The sequence below is a fragment of the Vanellus vanellus genome (assembly GCF_965231255.1).
Source record: "Vanellus vanellus genome assembly, chromosome: Z".
Classification (NCBI taxonomy): domain Eukaryota; kingdom Metazoa; phylum Chordata; class Aves; order Charadriiformes; family Charadriidae; genus Vanellus; species Vanellus vanellus.
The window spans coordinates 68295474-68310530 of record NC_138908.1 but is presented as its reverse complement, the minus strand read 5'-3'; positions in this window follow the sequence as shown (position 1 = coordinate 68310530).

Genomic DNA, 15057 nt, shown 5'->3' with positions numbered 1-15057 from the left:
GGAGTGAGAGACTATGCAGCTGGCAGCCTTGTGAATGCACAAGGTCTACAGTTGCCTGTAAGCTCTATTTTATTTATCTTTGAGTCATACTGCCATGCTTCCATTCTGTCCTGAAAATAATAGTTTTCTTCCTACCATAAATAGGAAAAAATTGAAGTAGTTATTTTTTTTGAGTAACCTCTTGAGCAGAAAAAAACAACAACAACAAAAAGTAGTATTAATTGCTTCCAGAGTATTAAGCTTTCCATTACATCTAATCTTATGACTGCAGGTTATAACCCCTGCTATCTTGCTAAGTAAATTCGAGTTGAAGGAGGACAACCTTCAGATTTTGGGGGCTGTAGTTCTAACTTCTGCAACTTTATTTTAATAGTAAAACTTTCTTCATCCTGTGAACTGTAGTCTCCAGTGTGGTAAATTCTGTTGCTGCATGTGGGACATCTTCTCTACTGGAACAAATCTGTATCACAGTGCATGTGTACTGTGAAAATGGAAGATCTGACTATTATATGAATCATAGAATGGTTTAGGTTGGAAGGGACCTTAACTATCATCAAGTTCCAAGCCCCCTGCCATGGCCAGGGACACCTTCTGCTAGACCAGGTTGCTCAAAGCCCCATCCAGCCTGGCCTTGAACACTTCCAGGGATGGGGCATCCACAGGTTCTCTGGGCAACCTGTTCCAGTGTCTCACCACCTTCATAGTGAAAACTTTCTTCCTAATATCTATTTTAAATCTACCCTCTTCCAGTTAGAGGCCATAAGCCTTTGTCCTATCACTACATGCCCTTGTAGAAAGTTCTTCTCCAGCTTTCTTGTAGGCACCCTTCAGATACTGGAAAGCTGCTATAAAGTCTCCCCGGAGCCTTCTCTTCTCCAGGCTGAACAACCCCAACTCTTTCAGCCTGTCTTCATGGGAGAGGTGCTCCAGCCCTCTGATCATCTTTGTGGCCCTCCTCTGGACTCGCTCCAACAGGTCCGTGTCTGTCTTATGTTGGGGGCTCCAGAGCTGGACACAATATTCCAGGTGGGGTCTCATGAGAGTGGAGTAGAGGGGCAGAATCACTTCTCTCAACCTACTGGCCATACTTCTTTTGATGCAGACCGGGATACGGTTGGCCTTCTGGGCTGCAAGTGCACATTGTTGGGTCATGTTGAGCTTCTTAGTCAGTCTTTTAAGATACGGATGAAGCTTTTTCATCAGAACTGCCATCCTGTCTGTTTTATTGGGAAATTATTGCAGGACCATGTTATGAACTGGATTGAAGATCAAATCCAGTTCAACACCTTTCCATTTCCTTCTCCAACTTCAAGTTTCAAAATGTGTGGTATTTTTTGTTGCTTGGTTTTGTTTGTTTGTTTTTTGGTTTTGTTGTTTTTCTGTTTTTTTGGTTTTTTTTAAGTCAGATCCACATCAGTAGGGAGGAATAGAAATGAATAATCAAGGTGGGGAGAAGGAACTCCTCGAACTGACATTGCTGCTGGGAAGATGGTATACAGAACTGCTTCAACAGGCTACCTATCCAATTTAGGATAGCTTCTGGCACCTTCTTCCTATGTAGTGGCATATATATGTATTTATTCAGAGCTTAGGTATTTAAATTACCTAATATGTTTCTAGGCTTGTTATCACTCTAGTTCTAATGTTGGTATTTGATCTTGGAGTATTCTAGCAGCGAATTCAAGATCCTACTTGCATATAAATATTTTATGGGCTCTTTGTTGTTTGATTATTATTTTTAAATACTTAGTGTATTTTTTCATACTTGAAAGCATCTCAGTCTATAAAACTTGAGTGTTTATGGCTGAGATTTAAATCCATAACCAAACTGAAAAACTTTAATAACCACAGCAGTAGTAACTTGGCTTTTCTTTAATGGATATGGAAAGGTAGATGGGGAAGTGATAAGAAATGAGATTTGGATGTCTTGCTAAAGTGGGTTTGCTTTCAGATGAATACTCTGAAAAACTGTTTTAACATCTGTTTTAACTTTTTTCCTTTTTATTCCTCAAATTTTTGAAAGCTGCTTAGTAAAGAAACAAAAAAAACTTGCAATTTTTACGTCTTCTGTGTTGTCCCATGGAATAAACTTTCAGTAATCTCTCTGAACTTCCAGTTTTACAAATGTTCTATATGATCTTCAGTTTGATAGCATTCCCTGGGATTCAATTCAGCTTTTTTTAAAGACTACATTATAATGCTAAAATACCTTAATATCTCTGTCACATACTGCTAGTAGATTGGAAGGTTTTAGGCCTTTGTTGCAGCCTGCTGTGAGCTGATTTATGTGGCAAAAAAATGCAGTACTTCTGATTTTTCTGTTTTATGATGTAGTTCAACTCTGGACAACCATATAGTAGACTTTGTGTCTGGTTTCCCTGAGTACAACCTTTAGTTGGAATATTAAAAATAAAGTTGTCAGCTCTACTTGTTTTGAGTTAAAATTCAACATTTCTATTTAATTGAATTTGTGTTTTCTGATGAGCTGACTAGGGAAAATGTTGCATCTTATGCTTCTATGTGACAGGTTTTAAAAGATTAATAGCACAGGTTTTTTTCTTAATAGTCTAACATTAATATTTCTTAATAAATTGAACTTTAGGAAGTTGAATTTAAAAATTGCCATCAGGAAGTAGTTATTTGGACTGAACTGCATAGGAAAAGTTTTCAATTGAGGCTTCGGTTTGAAGTCTGCTGCTTTCATGTGTTAGCTAGCTCTGTGCCGACGATATATCATCTTTAACTGTGCCTTTTACCTGAAAAGGGGAGCACAGCAGTCTTCATGACTGTAAATGCCTGCTGTAACTGCATTTTCCCATCAATACTTGAATTAAATTTAAGGGTGGCATTTTGCAGTAGCCTGGATTCCTAGTCTAACTGCACATTTGCACATTCCACCCACTGATGGATTCTGTGCTACATTGGTTGCACTGACCGTGTTAGGTGGCAAACTGAAAACCCATCTGTTCTAGGAGACAAGAACTGCAATTTTATTGTATCACTCTAGAGCAGGTAAGTGTGGCTGTAAGCACGACCACATTTTCCTACCTTTTGTCATTACAATGTTGATTGTGAATGAATTGTAATGAAATTATCTGAAATCAAACATTGTTGGGGGGCAGCATTAAAGCTCAATACATAGGCAGATACAGGTAATGGGTAAAACACATCTGTGCAGTAAAACACTATTCATGTTAAAGATTCTTTGTAGGGAAGGATACATGTGATAACCTTGGAGCAGCATCCGAAATTCTTCTGTCTTGCTTTTGAAACTTGGCAGAGCTAAGGAAATACTGCCCTGTACATAGGGCTTTGTGTAGCAGGCTCTCTGCTTAATCTGTGTATTTTTAAAATATTTAATATATTGGTGGCAACAAAATTTAAGATGAAGTTTGTTCGTTTTATCATCCCTTCATAAATGAGGCACTCATACTAGGGACTGACACAGTTTATGTGCTTGTCCTATATAGCTTTAACTTGCCCTGCAAGACCTTTCTTTAAAAACAAACAAACAAACAAAAAACAGCACTCCCCCCCCCCCCCCAAAAAAAAAAGAAAAACAACACCAAAACCACAACTAAACAAAACACAAAAATTACAAGGGTAGTGAAACTGAAAATCAAAGCTCTGATACTTCTTCACTTTACAAAAACAAAAAGCACTAGGGATCATATGAATAAAATCTCTGCTATTCAGGACTGAAGTTTCTCTGGAGCTGTTTTAAATAAAATGCAAAAATGTTTTCGATTCCACTGCTGCCTGAGTCATACTGGCTAATTTCTAATGATGATTGTTCTTGTTAATGAGGTGGTGGTGGTAGTAACAACTAGGAAGCAGAGGAATATAAGCAAAATACTCATAATCTGGCTTTCCCTTACTTCAAATGGCTTCAGGATGGTAGCACTTGAGCATGTTATTTTTTAGGGAGGCATGCTGAGAAATATAGAAAAACAATAGTTGGGACAGTGAAGTGCTTTCAGTTGAATATGTTGTTGGCAATGGACTTCTGTGCTAAAGATTTCAAGAGTCAAATACAAAGGAATGAAATGCAGCCACATAAGTTATACTACTAGTCTCCAAATCTGCTTAGTGATGGAAGACACCTCAAAAAAAAAAAAAAAGTGGATGTTGATATATTGTTTCTATGTTCTAGAACACGCACTCCTGAACCAGGATATTGCATCTCTGAGGTTAATAGATTAGTTATATTTCACAAATTCCATAAAAATAAGAAAAGCAAGGCTTTTCTGTACAAAGGTATAATTTTAAAATGAAAAATGAAGGCTGCAAATCAGGATGTTTGAAAACCATGCTGTAAATTTGGGCTTGGTAAGAAAGCCTTCCAATGAAAACTTAATTTCTTCTGATTTTAATTTCAATATGGCATTGCTTCTTATGTGTAATAGCGAAAGGTCATCTTGCAGATGGATGATAGGGGGTTTCTCTTTTATTTATACAACTTCCTCAAACATGTATCATGAGAAGTTTGAGAAAACTGGGACTTCTTTACATGTATGTATAACTAAGTGATTGTTCAACCTGTCAAAAATGTCTTTAATAATTTTGTCACATTGGATGAAGTTTACTTTTATGTATGACTTGATTTTTATTAGTAAAGTTACTGTTATAAAAGCATTAGTACATTCTGATTTTCTGGTCTGCTTTCACTTCACTGTAAAGCTTAGGTAAGCATTAATGCTTCATGATAGCCTGACCACATTTTACATCAGTTTTTTAAGTTAGTTTGGGTGGGGAGGCAGGGATGAAGCAAGGAAACCTTGTCATTGCTGTACATGAGTACTCAGGCTTTGTGAACTTCATGTGGGAGCATCCCGGTGCTCTTCCTTATATTGGGAATATTCATGAAAGGGCCTTGCTATTACTATGATAGATTTTGTTAATGAAAGTTTATTGATAGTGGCAGAATGCCAGATGACTTCTCCATTAAATTTCAGACCTGATTTGTAGAAGGTGGACACAATTGTGGAAAAAAGATGGACATTTTAGGATTGCATTGATGAGCTTACGCAAGTAGTCCACAAAGGCTTAGTGTATAGTATTGCAGAACAAAAGCAATCTTTGTCTTTTGGGCTATGTGGGAGAGCAATTTAAAAATCTGGAAGTACACTTGTGTGTTAATGTGGGGTTGTTTTTTTCTTTGAAGCCACAGACTTCTCTGAGTGCTGCTGTCTCAGTTGAAGCAATGCTGCACAAATGGTTAATAACTGCTTCCTATCTATACCTTTCAGGGTCCTCTAGAATGGATGAACTGAATGGCAATTCTTAACCAAATTTTCCTTGGTTGCCGGTTCATGGCTTGGAGTCTTTCTTGCAGTTCTGCTTTAACTATCTTAATTGAAAAGAGTGAGTGAGCCCCAGGCTTATTCTATCAGCTACCTGAAAAATGGTCTGAGTAGTTGAAGGTAATATGTGATTGAAGAAAAATTATCACTGGTCTTAAATATTAACTGATATCTTAACTGGTCAACAACATACAGGAAATCAGAACCTATTAACTTGAATGCTGACAGTCAATTTCCGATGAAGTAAGAAGTTTAAATGGGCAGATGGTTTAAAGAATGATCTGACATTGTATACTTGTGAAGTACTAAATATTTATTCCATCTCTGATGTTTGTCAGTATTAAATATTTATAATAAGTCCTGAATAAAACCAACATCAATTTTTTAATGCATCATTGTAATTCCATTTCTTAAGTTCCCTTTCTAAGGGAATCTAATATGTGTGAGATTGATCTTTGTCATTGAAAACGTCTCCTCTGCCTGAAATATACTTATATCTCTGTATTTCCATGCTCCAGATAATTATCTTAGATATAGTTGGCGTGCATCCCACTGAAAATACCTTTGGTGCTTATCTTATAACCAATGCTGTTGAATACAGTTCTCTCAATAAACAAGTAAATGCCTTTTTTTTGTAATCATATTTATTTTGTACCTTCAGCACTGTAAGACTACTTCCCTTTCTAAGACAATGGTTATTTCTTTTTTTTGTGCTTATGGGTTAGGATAAATGAAAAAGCTTTCTTACAAGTCACTTTAGTGTGATACCTGTCCATGGCAATAAAGAAAACTACTTGAGTGCTGCTGTTGATATTTTTGAAGTAAGTGTTTTTAAGATTTTTGGAGGTTTCAATTGTTTGACTTTTTATAGTTTTTTGAACTCCCTTGTACGTCCAATAAACTTGTGTACCGTGATTGCCTGTGCTTACTTCCATTTATAAACTTCATCATTTTCATAACTTTTTTCTTCCTTCCCTGATTCTGTTGGATCAATAAAAAGATGACACTAGTAAATTTAGTTATTCTGATTTTGTTTAACAATAGGATATGAAAGTTTGAATTACTGGTTTAACTCCTTCTCAGTCAGAACCCACACAGTTACATTAAGGAGGACATTTCAGAATGGAGCTGTGAATTGGATTTACTCTCTTACTCAGTTGTGCTGCTGATCAGAAAGCACAATGAAAGATTAACTCTCCAGTTCTGGAAAACCTTCCTCCATTCCTCTTCAAAGGGGTTTCCAACAGCAGTAAGAAATTGGTCATCATTCTGCCAAATACAGATACAGTTGGCATCATCTAGAGTTCATTTCTTATTTTAAAATATTACTTCTTATTTTCAACATATTTTGTGGCCTCAAAGTTCCACATGAGTTTAGAGACAGAATTGTTTGAACTACCATATAAGTACATATACCAGAATGTTTAAATAATGCAATAGTGGGAGATGGGTGAATATCGGTGTACATTTGGGGTTGTTCCACAGTGTGGCTTATTTTGTCCTGTTGGTCATGGTTTTTAATCTTTCAGTACTTCCTTAGATACAGAACTGCTTTCAGTGTTCAAAGTGGTGCAGTGGTGTAATCGGCACAGTGGTGTTATTTTACAAATTTTTACAAAACAATCACTGCACAATATTGATGGAAAGGAAAAGCTTATTGTAGCAGGCAAGCATGGGGATCCTAAAAAGGGCTATCCTTGAATCAAAAATTGCTGTTAAATTTCCAAAATAAATGCAAGAAATGAGAAGTAGCCAAAGGATTTTTTGGCAGACTGCTGAAAGGCAGAAGTGAAGGCATCACCCCCAGTTCCCCCATAGCATTTACTTTATTTGAATTAAAAATGTTACCTGATGACCTTTAGCAGGAAGTATAGGTTTGGGTTATTTTTATTTTATTTTTCTCTTGCTACTTTCCCTGTAATGACTACTGAAGCCATTGGTCTAGAGAAGTCAGGAGTGTGGTCAACGTAGGATGCCAGGAGCTGATGTGTAGAGCTGTATGTACTGAGCACTGGTTTTAGTAAGCAGAGAGATGATGGAGTGCTTGATGGCTCACAAAACCTGCTGAAAGTTGGCAGTAATCCACTGGAAATCACTGTCCTAAGTGAAATCTGAAGGTAGTGAATACATCTTTATTCACTGTCAGTGTCTCTAAACTAAGACTTTGCGCTTCATGTCAAATACTGCTCCTGTTTCATGAACCTGGACTTAGTAGGACCACATACATCTCACTAGATAAAAATAAATTAATTTTGCTTGTTTCATTTAAGATTGTTTCACAGATAGGAAAAAAGATATCCAGCTGTCCCAATAGCTCTTAGTTCTTACATCCTCCCTCAAATACCATATAAATGCTTAATGCTGCTGCTAGTTGCTGTTGCACAGTATGTCTTGATGAAATTAGACTATTCCTTTTCATATATTAGCATGTTTTGCATAAATGTAATATCTATCTATATAGTTTCATACTCATGCATCTTTCTAGATATATGTAACGTTATTTTTATCTTTTTATGGTGGGTTGCCCATGGTTTGTGAAACTGTTTTTCCCAGCTGCTTGCTGTTACGCCTAGGAGCCTGGGAGGCAATGACTAAAGTGAAACTTGAATGCAAAGCCTTTCTGATCAAATTCTGTTCATGTGGAATATTGTGTCCTTCCTCAAATCACTGGTGGCAAGCTGGAGCTCTTGTAAAGTGAAGCTTCTCTAGTGTTATGCTTTCACACTGCTACGTGTATGTATCTGCAATTTTTATGTCAATTTTTAAGCAAATACTGAAGATACCCTTTACCAGGCCCATATCAAAGGGATGTGAGTTCACTGCATGTTTATTCTCACACTATGTAATTTGTAATTAGTATCAAGAATTATATTTCTGAAGAAGTATGCATTACTATAAATTAAAAACTTAAGTACATTGTTATAAGTGAGATATGAACGCAGCAAAGTTGTTTTTTGTTTTGTTTTTTTTTTTAATAAAATCTCAGTCAGGAATACACTGAGGATGATAAGAAAAAATGGTATATTCTTGTTAAGGAGTAATCCATATACCTGCTGTCCTGTAATTGGCTTCCTTGCTTTGCTGTCACAGACCTATTTGGTGGTTATGGAATTATTTTTTTTTATTGCTTGCTAACTACACTGATTCTTTTTAAATTTGGGGGTTTTTTTATTTACCTCACTAAATGCTCCCCCCTCATCAGATAAGATTCTGGCACTTATTTTTCTTTTTATATTGTGGATTTTAAAGAACCTGAAATAGGAGTTGCTGAAACTGTAACCGTTTTTAGCCATATGCTTGCAGAAGTTTTGAATGCCTTTTCCTGTCTTTTTTTGTCATGCTTGTTGTTATCTTACAAAAATAAACATTTGTAATAGTAGCTGCAATTGTTAAAGTGGGTGTAGTTACTATATGCTTGGCCTGTGGCTAGATTAGTTGACAGATACCACCAAAAGGTCTCCTTATTGCACAGGGAGGCAGTGCTCTCTCTGTACAGCAGAGTACTCTGTATAGTGCAAGGGCTTTATGTTTGTGAGAGTTAAGGAGCTGAAGAGCCTAAGTCTGGGTATTCATGGTGACAGCCAGTTCACCTGTGACTTTCTGCTGATTAAAAAATATGCTGTCCACTATGGATCTACCATAAATGGGTGAAGAGTTCTAATATGTTGCTATAGGGTTGTATCTTCACCCAGCAGTTAGTCATAGTAGGCATGCAAGGAATTTTTTACTTTATTTCTGTATCCCAGGAAAGCTTTTTATCCCAGAGCGAGAAATATATACAGAAATGTTCAGTCCTCTTTGGTTTTTGGAGCAAAATTCAGCATATGCATGAGTCTTCACAGGACGAGGATGTTTTCAATGTGTCTCTTGAGTGTCAGTGAGCAAGACAGATACCTCTTTGAAAAGATTTAGTGCTTGTTTAGTACAGCTTATTATTCCTATTAATATGATTTTTTTAATTTTTATATTAATTCCCAGTGTAACTCAGATTGATAAATATATAGACAACTAATATGAAAAGAGAAGAAAAAACAAAGTAGAGCATAAGCTTAAAAAAAGATTAGTACCAAATAACAAAATCAGACACGGACGAATACATAAATAAAAAGCCACGCTGGGATTATTAGCATTCTAGGGTCCTGCTTTGTGACTCCTAAGTGCTACTTCAGTACAACTAGTAGGTGACAATAATTTGTTAAAATCGTCAGCAGTGTAAGCGAAGAAACAAATATAACCCTGGTGGTGAGAAATTATGACTTTTATCCTGGAAGCATGGCAGTCAAATCATTCTTCAGAAAAGACCAAGAACAAACCTGCTAAACATCTTTCTGAGTCTTTGTTCTCTTTTGGTAAGGCCTGAGATTGTTGGGTTTTATAACTTTTTGAATTTAGCTTTAAATCATTTAAAGACTTAATTGTTTTGGAAAGTGTATGTTTGGTTCTCCGTTTGCCCTACGTACCGTTTACTGCCTAACCAGTCATTAAGACCTGAAAATTTTAGAGTATGTTATGTTTCTTTGCTAGAAAGAACACGTTTATAAGCCTTTAATTTTTTATTTGCTTTCTTATATCATTTATTTTTATGATTATCTTCTGCTGAGAGAACTTTAATTTTCTTTCCAGCAGCAATCTTGGAACGCTTGCTAACTGTTGATAATTCTGCTGGTTTGAAAAGTGCCAAGATGGTCTAAATTCCCTTTCTCATTTATAACTCCTCCATAAATTATTTTAATAGGCTATAGCTTTTGAAATTCTACGTAGCTCATCCTGTCAAAGTTACTTGTCTGTATGCTATCTTATTTCCACCATTCTAATCAGAGGTGGAGAATGTAGTATGCGTAGTTTTATCTGCTTATCCCCATTGTCTTAACCTGATTCAGAGTATATATATATTTTTTTAATAGAATGTCTGATGTTGTTCTCTGTTGGGGATACAGGTGTTAAATTGTCTAAGAAATTCTTTATCCCGTGCATTATGTGTGGAGACGTTTTCTTTTTAATGATATTACTGCTGTTCTTGGAGTGAGACCCAGTAGTGTGTTGCACCAGGATGGGGGCAGGACTTGTGTAATCTCTTCCGTTGCCATAACGTGAACTGGATGTACTGGATTCTGTTCTCTGGGATACTGCAGTTTGTTGTACAGGAATAAACTTGTGAACCTTTGTGTAAGGTGTATTATCACGCTTCAGGTATATTAGTCCAAACGCATAAAATTATGAAAATAATTAAGCTGTACAATTATTAGTAGCTTTGGGTCTCACACATATCAATATAAACTATCTACTTCCTGTATTTTCTAGAAGTTCTGCTCAGTAACAGTGTAAACCTCTAGTTTTATAGAGGTAAAATACCAGATTCCCTCAGCAAACCTCTTAGTATGAAAGTGAAGAGTCTGAGAGATCAGGTAATATAACTGCTATTTTTACATCTTGAAAATACCACAGCATACGTATACCTTCATGCACCTGAGTTGGTACTGGGAGACTAAATAACAGCATGAAGGATTAGAGAGCCCTAGAAGCTTTTGTAATACTTGTTTCTGATGTCTGATAGCCGCCTTAGGAAATATGCAGAAGAGAGGAGCCCATTTCATTAGCTTTGTAGCAAGCCTCTGCTGCAAACAGAGGCTGTTATTTCTTGACTTGTTTTGTAGGAGGACAATGGCTACTGAATAGTGCCAAAATCACAGAGAATGGCTAGGTGGCTTCAGAGCAAGCAATTCAACCAATGTTTTACATATTTAAAGTAGGTGTATTTGACTTCATCAGAGCTAGAAAATCCAGGCAGGTAATCTACCTCTGTAACTTTAGATATCCATCTTTGGAGATCTGAGCCTTCATCACTGAGGGGATGTTCTGTCTTGACCGGGGCCTGTGAGGTTCCACTGAAGGTGATGGCTCAGTCTTTGGAGTAAGAGCTTTGGTTGTCAGTATTGCCCTATTAGCAGTGATATACTCTCTTTGACAAATGCACCTTTTGACATACCAGTCTTCAAGAGACGAGCTTGATAAAATGACTTTACAGGGGGGAGAAGACATGGAATGTATCAAACTGGGTCTGAATATTGGTTATTACCAAACGTAGAAGTGTAGGCTCAATAGTTCTCATTTTAGAGCCAAATAACAGAATGTTTTTTCTTTCATGTTTTCACATTCGGTACGCATTTGTTTCCCTTTTACAGCAAAATGCTGGAAGAAATAGGCTATACTTTAGCTTCTAAAGCTTGAAGTAAAGATGCAGTGACTACACCTGATGCTGTTTTCCAACAGGGGCTCTTGCACTGCAGCCTGGGATCCCCAGGGCAGAGGTTCCACAGGAACCTGCTGGGTATTACGCTTCTCTGTTTAAATACACCATTTATGCTTCTTCTGTATTTGTATAACATATAAATGTATTTATAGTTTAAAAGTATGTTACAAAATATACATAGAAGATACAAGCTTATTTGAGGTAAATAGAAAGGTGTTTCTAATGCAGAATGTTTGTGATTCATCTAAATGACATAAAGCGGCAGTTTTTCAATGTGAGTTGAAAGGCAGAGAATGTAGAGTACCACTCAGTGTATACTCCTTGTGAGCTTCAGTGGGTGGTGTGTTGGCCAGATGAAGAGAGCCTACATTATTCTGAAGGGGAGATGGCCAAGAGCTACTGGAGAAGCTGAGACAGCTATGAAAAAGAAGTATGATTATTGTTTTCCCGTTCATGTTTGTCAGGTACTCTTAACAGAAGAATAGATCTTAATTTCACACTTATATAACGTTTTGTTAAAAATCCCTGTAACTATTTTAGGAAGCCAGATTCGTTAGTCTCTGAAGTTTGTGTTCAATGCTGTCTTCAGGTGGCAATTGCTGCCATGTACTATCAGGCTGAGAAAGTTACCTGTTAAGTTTTTCATTTTAATAGAATGTGCCATACCTGATCTTTTGCTTTGTTAGGATAGACACAAATGGTTAGATGCCAGCAGCAGTGGAGGAGAAGGAATGGGAGACTGGCAGGAGCAGAGACCATGCCTTGTTCATCTTTGTCTGACGTTTTAATGATCTTGATATCATTAAAAATGCATAATGGCAAAAGAGAAACTGTGAGCACTACTGGAACTGTTAGTGGCAAGAAGTAGTCTAAAAGACCAATAGCTGACCTCTATTCAGGGAACAGCTAACTCTTCTTGTCCCTGCTCCCCACGACGAGTGCTGCTCCTAACATGCCGCCGGGCCAGCCCAGTGTTCTTAGTACCTGTTGAGGCTCGGGTTGCAAGGAGCTGAGTGCCCATATTCTTAATTCTTGCTTGAAGTCCCCCAAATGAGCTCTGTACATTCCATCTAAGCTCAACCCCAGTATTGATTGTCACCATGTATGGCATTTGCACTGAGCAGAATATATAATTTCTTCCATATTCATTCCTTCTCATTCAGTGCTTTTAAATCAAACCCTGGGCTCTTCTCCTCACAACTTGTTGTTAAATGCATTGATTGTGCTGGTGGAGCTGCTGTGTCACCACTTTTGTTCATGAATGTTTTCTGTGGTCACCCATGGTATGACCTCTGGTGGTGTGCAAGTTACCTTTGCTTACTTGCTTCAGACAAATGTAAAAAAAAAACAAACAAACAAAAAAAAAAACAACAACAACAAAACCAAACAAACAAAAAAAAAACCCCACACCTTTTTTTTTCGTCCTCATGATTGCAAATAAGATAGAGAAGCCAAGACATCTGTTTCTAAACATTGAGAAGCACAGGAAAATTAGTTTGAGCTATAATTCAGCTTTCGTATACCATTGTATATACTTAGCAAGAAAAAACACTTGAGAATTAGTATTAAATCCACTGAGCTATTAAGAAGTAAATCTTGCTTGCGTGTTTCACAATAATTTGCTAAATAACACCTGTATTGCATACCTTGTTTTAAAATATTGAATCATTGATCCATAGAGAACAAGTTAATAATCTAACTATTCAATTACTGTTTGCAGGTCTTCAAAATTCAGACACAGAAACAAAGGCCAATGTTTTTCCTTCTCTGTTGGACAAGATGTTGAAGTAGACTGTTTCCATGCATTACATTAATCTTATTGTATTTAGGTTTATAGTTCATGAAGCAAATAATCCAAAGTGAATAATGCAATTAATGTGCAGACCACTGAGCTTATGCATTAAAAAATGGTATTCGTCACACTGTTGAGCTTGTTTAGTGCTGTAGAATTACAATTAAGATCCATCTCTGTGGAATTTATTGACTAATAATACAGGAGCTGGTATAAAACTACTAATAAAAATAATTTAAAAGATCCTTAATGCTGCCTTGGGGGGGGGGGGGGGGCAAAGTTTAAAAGTTAAATTTTATCTGGAAAAAAACCTTATATCTTTTTTGCTTTATTCTTGGAAAGCTGAAACATTTATGAGCAAAATCCTTGCTTCCTAATGAAGCAGAGGGGGTGGGCTGTTGAGAAACGTCAGACTCCCAGGTCCAAGCTAGCATATTCTCTGATTTGTTTTTTGGCCTACTCCTTGGCTTTGCCACTGCTGTTCAAATAAAGCACCACCTGGCAGTCACTTAAGCACATTGTTACCTTGATTCGTGAGTAGGTTTTGCTGTATGAAGATCAGAATGCTCTATACCCTGCAGGATCAAGTCTTTGGTGGAATATGCTCTGGATTTATTGTGCTTATGTTGTGCTGAGGTACAGTGATATGGAGACTGGCAACCTAGCTATTGTCATGTAGGAACACTTCGGCTTGCCTGGAATAGATGAGGAGGTTTGCTTTAGATTTAAAAAAAAAAAAAGTATAATAAAAAAAATAATCCTGCAGGTTTAGGGCCACAAAATGAGGGTGTCCTGCCATACGCAGGAGCTTTGTGCAGTCACTGGAGAAACAATTTTCCCACAGACCCAACAGTGTAAGAATAATTTAGTAAATATTTTAGCCAAGCTTGAGCCTTTCAGAAACTGTGTTCTATGAAAATATACATAATACTTAAATTCTGCAAAAAGATAACTGTGGTTTACAAAGCAAAAGCTTTCAGACTCAGTTGGTCTTTCCCACCTGCGTAGAGGAAAAGCACAAGAGTTCTTTGTGCAGGCAAGTGTAGATCACTTTAGCTGTCACATGAGAGGAAGATAGTTGCTTCTGCTTTTTAGAGAACAAGCACAGATTGTGAAGCCTCCGCTGTTGTATTGCATTGTTCGTGAATTCAAGTCCAAAGGCCTCTAAAAGACTTTTTTTATATCAGTTGAGAAGTTAATCATGGTTATATGAACAAATGAAATACTGTGTCATTCTTTCACTGCTGGGATAGTGTTTTCTGTCTTGTATACAAAGTATTCATGCAACTGAGATGATTCATGCCATGGAACAACTAATATAAAAAAACAGAGTAACTCTATATTTTTAACTTGCACCTGTATTATTTCATAGTGGTGCTGTTCTTACGCAGAGATTTTTTTTGTCTTTGAACTGATTTTTTTGACTGACGAAAAATATAAAGCTCACCCTTTTTACACAACAGTTTTGCCCCTATTTGAAACTTCTAGGCATATTGTCTATTTGGACTCTACCTGCTGCTATAATAATTTTCTCTTTAATGAGTTATCACTATTTTTTTTCTTTTGCCTCTGTTTCTAGAAAGCAATAGTGTGGAATTCGGTGCTCGGTGCTGGGACAAAAATAACTTTTGTGTCACCTGCATTACTTTTGAAGTTAAGCAAGCTTTAATGCTTAACCTCTGAAAAAACTTTCATTCTTAGGTGGATTGTGT